At 38.7% G+C, this 8,108-nt stretch overlaps 1 long non-coding RNA gene across 1 annotated transcript; it reads right to left on the bottom strand.

The window, feature by feature from the left end:
• Positions 1 to 5,708: 5,708 nt before the first annotated feature.
• On the bottom strand, positions 5,709 to 8,105 carry LOC118559388. Its single transcript, XR_004928823.1, has 3 exons — positions 8,019 to 8,105; positions 6,150 to 6,257; positions 5,709 to 5,746 (listed from the first exon to the last, which is right to left on the bottom strand). It is a non-coding gene; the product is annotated as an uncharacterized LOC118559388 (long non-coding RNA).
• Positions 8,106 to 8,108: the final 3 nt, after the last annotated feature.

The raw sequence follows: 8,108 nt of genomic DNA, 5'->3' as shown, positions 1-8,108 counted from the left end.
TCCGTTGAAGTAATTTTGGGAAGGGGCGAAAATACTGGTTAGCTGATTGGCCTATGTTGGTGATAGACGGGCCAAATAAACCAATCAGATCAACGAAGCATATGACGTACTCGTCAACATGCTTCCACACACAACCACAAGCCAAGCTACTCTTGCTGCTGCAGGTAAAGGCTCGTTAGCTCAGCAGAGAAATACTCTGTAATTCCGATAAAACTTGCTCGATAGCCACACTAACGCTAGTTTCATCGGCTGAAGCCGCCATGTTCTTTAGACTGAACTGTCGCGCTTCTCGTTGCGTCACACCTCAACCCGCCTCAAAGCCAACGCTGATTGGACGTTCGTTTGGTGAACGGCTCCAAATTTTCTTTAACGGAGAGTAGCCAGACTGATCTGCGAGTGAAACCTTGAAAGCTCGCGAGATCAGGATGGTCTCACGAGGCTATAGAAGCATATGAAGTCCTCTGAATTGAGCGCGCAGAAACCAATCTGAGCGTGCAGTGAAACAGGTATTCAGCGTTTAAACGTCACATGCGTGTTCAACTCTGATAAACTCTGCTCAACCACTACCCTCGCGCTCGGTTCTGTCTGCTCTCCTTCCACGCTAAACACCAGGTGTGCGCGCGCTCGGCTGTTTCTGCATTTGCTTGGCTCTGTCTCTGCCCTTGCCTCTTAGAAAACTGTCCACTCGACCAGCCAATCACAGAGAGGTTTTTTTTCATCCAATCAGAGTATGGCTTGCGAATACTGCAATCGGATGGATTAAATCAAAATGCTGCAGCTTTTGTCAGAAATGACTAAACATGACGGTGGGATTGAAGAAAAGAAAAAGAAATAAACAGTTGAATATTTTAGCCTAAATATTCTAGGCTAAAATATTCAACTGTTTATTTTTTTCTTTTTCTTCAATCTCCCCGTCAATACCTGCCTCACTGTGCGCTCGGATTGGTTCAAGCACGTTCAAGACAAAGGCACAAAATAACTCCATAGTAGCATGGCTGTGTCGTGCTGTGCAAAGCCCACCGCTACCCCTCGTGCTACCCATCAATACTCATAATAAATTTAATATATTTTCACCAGTCTGTACCAATTTGGGTTAACCATTTTTCCCACAAATTTTTACTAGTTGTAGGACCTGTTTCTGGTTGTCTGCTTCCAAATCGAGGCCATTAAAATTGTTTATATACTGTAAATATGCCTGTCAATATGCATGCCTGCGACTGCATTAAAGTGACTGACGGTACTGCACACTGCATGGCAGTGTCTTATTAAAATATTTTTCTATTTATCAACAGGAAGCAAATCACATAAAAACATTATCCTCATTCTTCAGGTAGGTGGAAATAATGTATGCATGATAGATTTTTGTCTTATATTTGCCCTTATTCATCCATCAAAATGTAATTGTAAAGTTGTGGCTGAATATTTTAGACCATTGTTTTAATACCACAAATTGTGTCTCTTCTTTTTTAGGGTGTCCTTTGGAGGAGCCAGTGGAGTTTGTGGACAGTTGGACTTGAGGTCTAGGGAGAGGAGGTAGAGGAGGAACAGTTATTCACAGCCTTATACTGTACCTCAGGGAGAAGGAAGAGGAACTTTTTGAAGACTGCTTGGTATGGCATGATTTTAGTCATTTAAAAATAATTCTTTGTGGTGGGCTAAAGGAACATTGTGTAGGAATTACTGCCATCTACCGTTGCGGTTGTATTTCTCAAGCAACTTGTATTGAATCATATTTTTCATGCTGCATTCACGTGAAATTGAGCAGACAGTAGGGCTGGACGATATAGAGAAAAATCTTATCGATATAATATAAATTATATCGATTGATATCGATAATTATCAACAAATTCAAAACATATATTTAAAAAGCAGTCCTGGCCATTTTATGTTGTTGCTTAGCAACCTATTTTTAGATAAAAACACACAAAACTTGACTCAACCTTTTATTCAACCACCTTTTTTAAAAAAAGAAAAAAAGTACGCATCCTCTCTGAACTCTTTGAAGGTGGCAGAGCTCGGTTCCTGGGTCTGCGCTGTGATTGGTTAAGAGGATGTAATGAATTAATATTAACCCAAATAGCTAAAATGCAAAAGGAGGGAAAATTGTTATTCTATTGAACTTTTATTGACACTTTTTTTTCTATCATCGACATACGTCTATTGATTGATGTATATCGTTATTGAATTATCATACAGGCCTAGCAGACAGCAGATGGACAACAGCCGCTGCATGTAGCGGCATAAACAAGCCTCTATGCAAAGAAGTGGTCCGTCAGCACAAGGCAAAACATGGCGATGTTGTATTGTTTACCTGATCCAGGTTTACCAGCTTCCTTTCGACTGCTGTGACTAAAATGACACCTGGTTTGTTACCGACAGCCATCTGCCCAGCTGCACATAAATGCAGCATCAATGTAACGCACCATTACTGAATGTATAAACATGGCGACATGATATGGCAGCCAGCACAGAGCTTTCCATTTATATCCATGTATATACACTATAAATCATTATTCAGAGCTTATTAGAACACTTCAGTCTGTTGATGGGTGTACTTAGTACGGTGTACTTAATAAAAAAAAATATTTTTGTACTTAAGGGTGTACTTAATAAAAAAAATATTTTTAACTATTTGATTTTGAAGGGCTGCACAGTGGCGCAGTGGAGCAAGTGGCCTTACAGCAAGAAGGTTCTGGGTTCCAATCCAACTCTGGGTCTTTCTGCATGGAGTTTGCATGTTCTCCCTGTGCATGCCTGGGTTCTCTCCGGGTACTCTGGCTTCCTCCCACAGTCCAAAAACATGTTAAGTTAAGTTAGGTTAATTGGCTTCTCTAAATTGTCCTTAGGTGTGAGTGTGTGCATGAATGGTCTGTGTTGCCCTTCGACAGACTGGCAAGCTGTCCAGGGGGTACCTGGCCTCTCGCCCAGCGAACGCTGGAGATAGGCACCAGCGACCCCATGAGGGATTAAGCGGGACAGAAAATCGATGGATGGATGATTTTAATAGACAACAGATGTTATCTCCTTTACACAATGTCCCTTTAAATTTTCAAGTTAAGAAGAAAGTAGTCAAACAAACAGAGGTATTCTTGTGTTCATTCTTCCATGATAAAGAAGTAATTTTGATTCATGCAACTCTTTTATTTGTTTCTCAAATAAAAGAATAAACATTCTTTTTTTGTTGTTGTGCATTACATGCAGGAGGACAGCTGGAGTGACGTCAATAAACATATCATCAAAATACTTGTTCTCTATGGTGCTGATGAGGATCCCCTTGATGTCTCCATCCTTGTTGAAGGCCAGGAGATTTTGGCAGCATTCAACAGTACTGCAAAAGCCTGCTCGCTGCTCATGGGACTGATATATGCCCTGAACTTGGCATACCCTCCACTGATCTCTATTTATTCACTGGACTGCTGAATGGCCGTTGTTAGTACACGTCGCTGTGAAGCCACCAGCTGCCATATTGGTACTCCCTATTTTCCCCCAGTAACTAGGGAATATGTGCGCTACAGCATCGAACAACGATGGTTTTGTTCAGGGGGGGCTTAAGACTTTTAAAAAGTCAAATGCCATATACTTTTCTGTTATGTTCTAAAACTATCAAGTACTGAGAAAGCCATGTGTTGAAATATTTTGCATGTTATTTATATATATACAGGCCACACACACACACACACACACACACTATATATATATATATATATATACATATATATGTATATATATATATATATATATATATATATATATATATATATATATATATATATATATATATATATAAATAACATGTAAAATATTTCAGCACCTAATTTCCTAGTAGTTGATAGTGTTAGTACATCCATTGACTGTAGAATTACCTGTGAAACGTTTTCACACAGCCAGAAAACTGCTTGTTGTTGCAACCAAATCCTATGGGATTCTGTGAGAGTAGGGAGTAGCAAGATGGCAGCCAGTTACTTCAGTTTTTCGGGCCTATCAGCAATCCAGTGAATAAATAGAGATCAGTGATACCCTCCCACTTTGCACTACACTTTTGAAGTCTTCCAAAAACTTGGATGGATTTAAACTGTCCCCTAAGTAAACACCTTGAAGTTTAAGTTGCTTTCCTACATGCATTTATGACTTTGTCATCTTAGAGGAGGAGAATGTGGCATCAAATGCCAAGAATTAGCAGTGGGTTCCAGTTAATATTAGTGCAAGGTTGCCTTGTCATTATTATTATTATTATTTTTTGCAAAATAAGGTATCTGTTTTTTTTGTTTTTTTTTACCAAATAACAGATACCTTTATTCAAATATCCAGTAGAGATTTTATTCTTCATTGAGAATGGTTAGACAGTTGAAGCTGTCCATTTTTAATTGTGTTGATTTTGTTTCATTAATGTTGTCACTGCATTCTTAAAAGTCCACTAGTCTGGACTGTGTTGAAATTGCACTGTTTCAGTGTGTAGGTTTGTAAGATTTTTATTGCACATTTGAGTAGTGACTATATTACCAGATCTGTGTTGGATGTGGTGTATTTGTTGTTTACAAGTCATACCAACCTTATCTTTTTTTTGGTACAAATTCTAATGCAGTACAACAAAATGCACTTTTAATATTAATGCTATATTTGTACATGCTTTTTTTCATTTAAATAAAGGCATACATAATCTATCTATCTGCTCAAAGTTTAAATGGCTGTTTCTGTTCTGACCCTTGCCCAGAAGTTATTTTGAGCATGTTTGTGTAAGTTAAATATTCTTGATGTGACATATGAGTATATTTCTGTAACGAATCTTGACACTCAGTTTCAAAGGGTTGTACTTTTTTTTTAATTGCATATTTGAATAGTACGATTCCAGTTAGACTGTCAAATTTCTGGCTGGCCCATGACAGATTGGGCAATTTAAAACAATAGTGTATTTACCTTCTTTGTTAAACTGTTTAAAATGAAAAATAAACTGTTTAATGTATATAAAATGTATAGACTATTGGTTCAATTTATTTGGTAACATTTATCAAAACAAAACTGGCAATGATTACCTAATATTGGTGAGTAATGTAACATAATAAGGCAAAGTAATTCAATCTGAAAAACTCACACAGAAAGAAAAGGCAATTAGAAGAATTTTATTGATACAATATTTTAAGAGTTTGGCGCTCAGACCTCGGCAGGAAAAATTTACGCTGAATTATACTTCGATATGCATAAGCAGGCGTATGAGAATAGGGATATTTCCCCCCAGGCCTGAAACTGGTGGTGGAGTGGAGATAAATAATGTTTGTTCAGTCCATATGATGATCTGTTTGAGCTAGATGTCCAACTTGGATAAACACAGGTTTGCATGAACTGTCCATGATGAGCAAGCATGAAGCGACTGTGGAGAGGAAAAACTCCCCTTTGGGAAGAAACCTCTGGCAGAACCAGGCTCAGCATGGCGGTCTTCTGCCGGACCGTTTTAAGGAGTGACTGGGAATTCCATAAGAGTCCAGGAGGAATTACACTCTGATAGGGACGAGGTTGAAGGAGGACCGTAGGAAAGCCAGGCGAAGCTTGCTACGATGGTGGAGAAGGGGATAGAGGTGGGTTGAATCCGGTCTTCAGAGTCCAAACCAGACACGCGCAGCCACCGCTTGCTCGCTGAGGAGAAGGCCAAGACAGGGATGTGGAGTTCTTTTAAGATGAACCCAGGATGCTGATTGGCTTCGAGGAGGAGCAGTTCAAAGCTGATTGGCTTGCGTCGGAGGCGGATGAGTCTCTGATTGATGGAGGTAGGCAATAGAGTTTCTTCAGTTGAATTTTCGCTTAAGCTCCATAAGTCAAGCACAAGAAAATAATAAAATCTACTTAATTACTTCACAACAGCAAATTCTACAGGAATATAAAATTTACTTAAAATTTTGAGTAAAATGCAAATTCACTTTACTTCATTTTTTTAAGTAAATCTAACTTACAACTTGGATGTAATTAAGTAAATGTTACTTAATATCTTCACAACTGTTATGTTTAATGGAAAGTAAAATTCACTTGATACTAGCAAGTGAGTGTTACTTGATATCGGAGCATTAAATTTTACTTAAATCATTTGAGTGCAAATACTTACAATATATTTTTTAAGTAAATCTTATGAGTTGTTTTTTTCAGTGGACAACAGCTCTTACCTGGAATCCTTCCCCCCTTTTTATGATCAACCACTGCAGATCCTCTCTCTAGTCTGACTGCAGCATACTCTCCCAGCCTGCCAGCACCACCAGAACTGCCAACACCACCTACATGACATGTGGAAAAACAAATGCAAGTAAACATTTTAATCGCTCCCTTTTTATTAAACAAAGTCCCCATGTGTGTATTGTAATCTCAGTATGAATCCAACTGTTCTTTGAAGGCCTCAGAGGTTTTATCAGAGAACATTAGTGAAGAAACAGAGAACAAAGCACGCCAGGCAGGGATTAAGTTGTGGTGATGCTTAAAGAGACGCTTAAATCAGGATCTGGTTCGAACATCTCACAGAGCTCTGTTCAATCCATCATCTGAACATGGACCGACTGAAAACCTTCCAAGACATGGCCATCCAACTACACTGACAGAATGAGCAAATGTAGAATTATATAGAGGAGCTGTAGAGCTCCACAGCTCAGGTGGAAAACTCTGTTGACAGGAAAACTTTTATTTGTACACTCCAAACGTTTTACCTTAAAGCAGCACCATGTAGCTTTTGACCCAAGTAGTAGCTTAATTTGAGATATAGTAAATGATCTTTCAGGTCAATATACAACACTTGCTACATGTTCATGCTCTGTTTGGGCTCCCTTCTCAAAAACTTGCCTGTGTAACTTGAAACGGTGAAATCCACCTCTGAATGAGTCATGCTGCTCCAGTGGCGCCACCAGGGGGTGGCCATGGCCCTCCCATGCCATGTCCTGGCCACCCCACTGGCCGCACTGCAAAAAGGGAACTAAAAGTAAGTCAAATTTTCTTGAAATTTGTGTATTTGCACTTGATTTGAGCAGGTAAATAAGATGATCCGCCAATGAAATAAGATTTTTGCACTTAAAATAGGAACAACTCATCTCCATCATCTTATTTCAAGTGAATATATCTAATTATCTTATTTTAAGAGAAGAAAATGCGAATTCCATTGGCAGATAATCTTGTTTAATTTCTCAAATCAAGGACAAAAACATTAATTTCAAGAAAATTTGACTTTTAGTTGCCTGTTTGCGGTGCAGTGTAAATTGTAGTAGCATCAGTTTAGCATTCATCCCATGATGCACAGCCAGCAAGGCAGCCGTTCTTCTTGACTTTGTATCATGCTTTTATTTGTATCTGCCAGTATCTATTTTCCCCTAGTAATTGTTTTGTTTTTCAATAAATTAATACATGTACACCTTATTTCGAATATAATTACACAATAAAAAGGAATTGTTCAACTCAAAATGTACTGTTATCGGTCTATGCATATTTGCAACAGTGCAGTGTTACCAGTGGCCTTGCGGTCTCGCGCCCCTAGTGACTCAAAGGTACACAAAGCTGCTTTAACGGAGGACTGGCAAGAGGAAAGCTAAAAGCAGTCTTGTTTAAGGTTTGCCACAAGCCTTGTTGGGACACAGCAACTTTGAAAGACATTTTAAAACCATGACTCATTCTCCTTTCATTTTACAATCCCTACTTTAAGTCTCCTGCTCATGGCCTATTGTGCTTATCATGTAAACTGATTGTGTGAAAGAAACACCTTTTGTAACAACATCTAAATAAAATTGGTACTGTCTACTTAAACAACATAATGTAATGATCCATAACTTTTAGGAAACAAAGATGTGCCGTTATAGTGTGTTGGTTCTTGCACATAGTGTTCCTGAGGCCTATTTTCAGAAAATATGAAGAACACCGATTTAAACTGAGGGACAAATATAAAAATGTCTGAAAGTTTTGTTCAGTGAAATTTGGTTTTCTTGATTTTTGTTCAGATTAAAACTCGTATAAACTGGCACATTATTTCATGTTGTTACAGACTGCTCCCTTATAATGACCTCAATAAGGCACTGTTTTCATTCGACTGCCCCTAAAGGTGAAGATGATGATGATCCGTGGGGAGAAGGAGGGGGAGGAAGGAGGGATGT

This window comes from Fundulus heteroclitus, unplaced genomic scaffold (assembly GCF_011125445.2).
Source record: "Fundulus heteroclitus isolate FHET01 unplaced genomic scaffold, MU-UCD_Fhet_4.1 scaffold_28, whole genome shotgun sequence".
NCBI classification, from domain to species: domain Eukaryota; kingdom Metazoa; phylum Chordata; class Actinopteri; order Cyprinodontiformes; family Fundulidae; genus Fundulus; species Fundulus heteroclitus.
The sequence above is the reverse complement of the archived record's forward strand: the minus strand, read 5'-3'. Positions and strand labels throughout refer to the sequence as shown.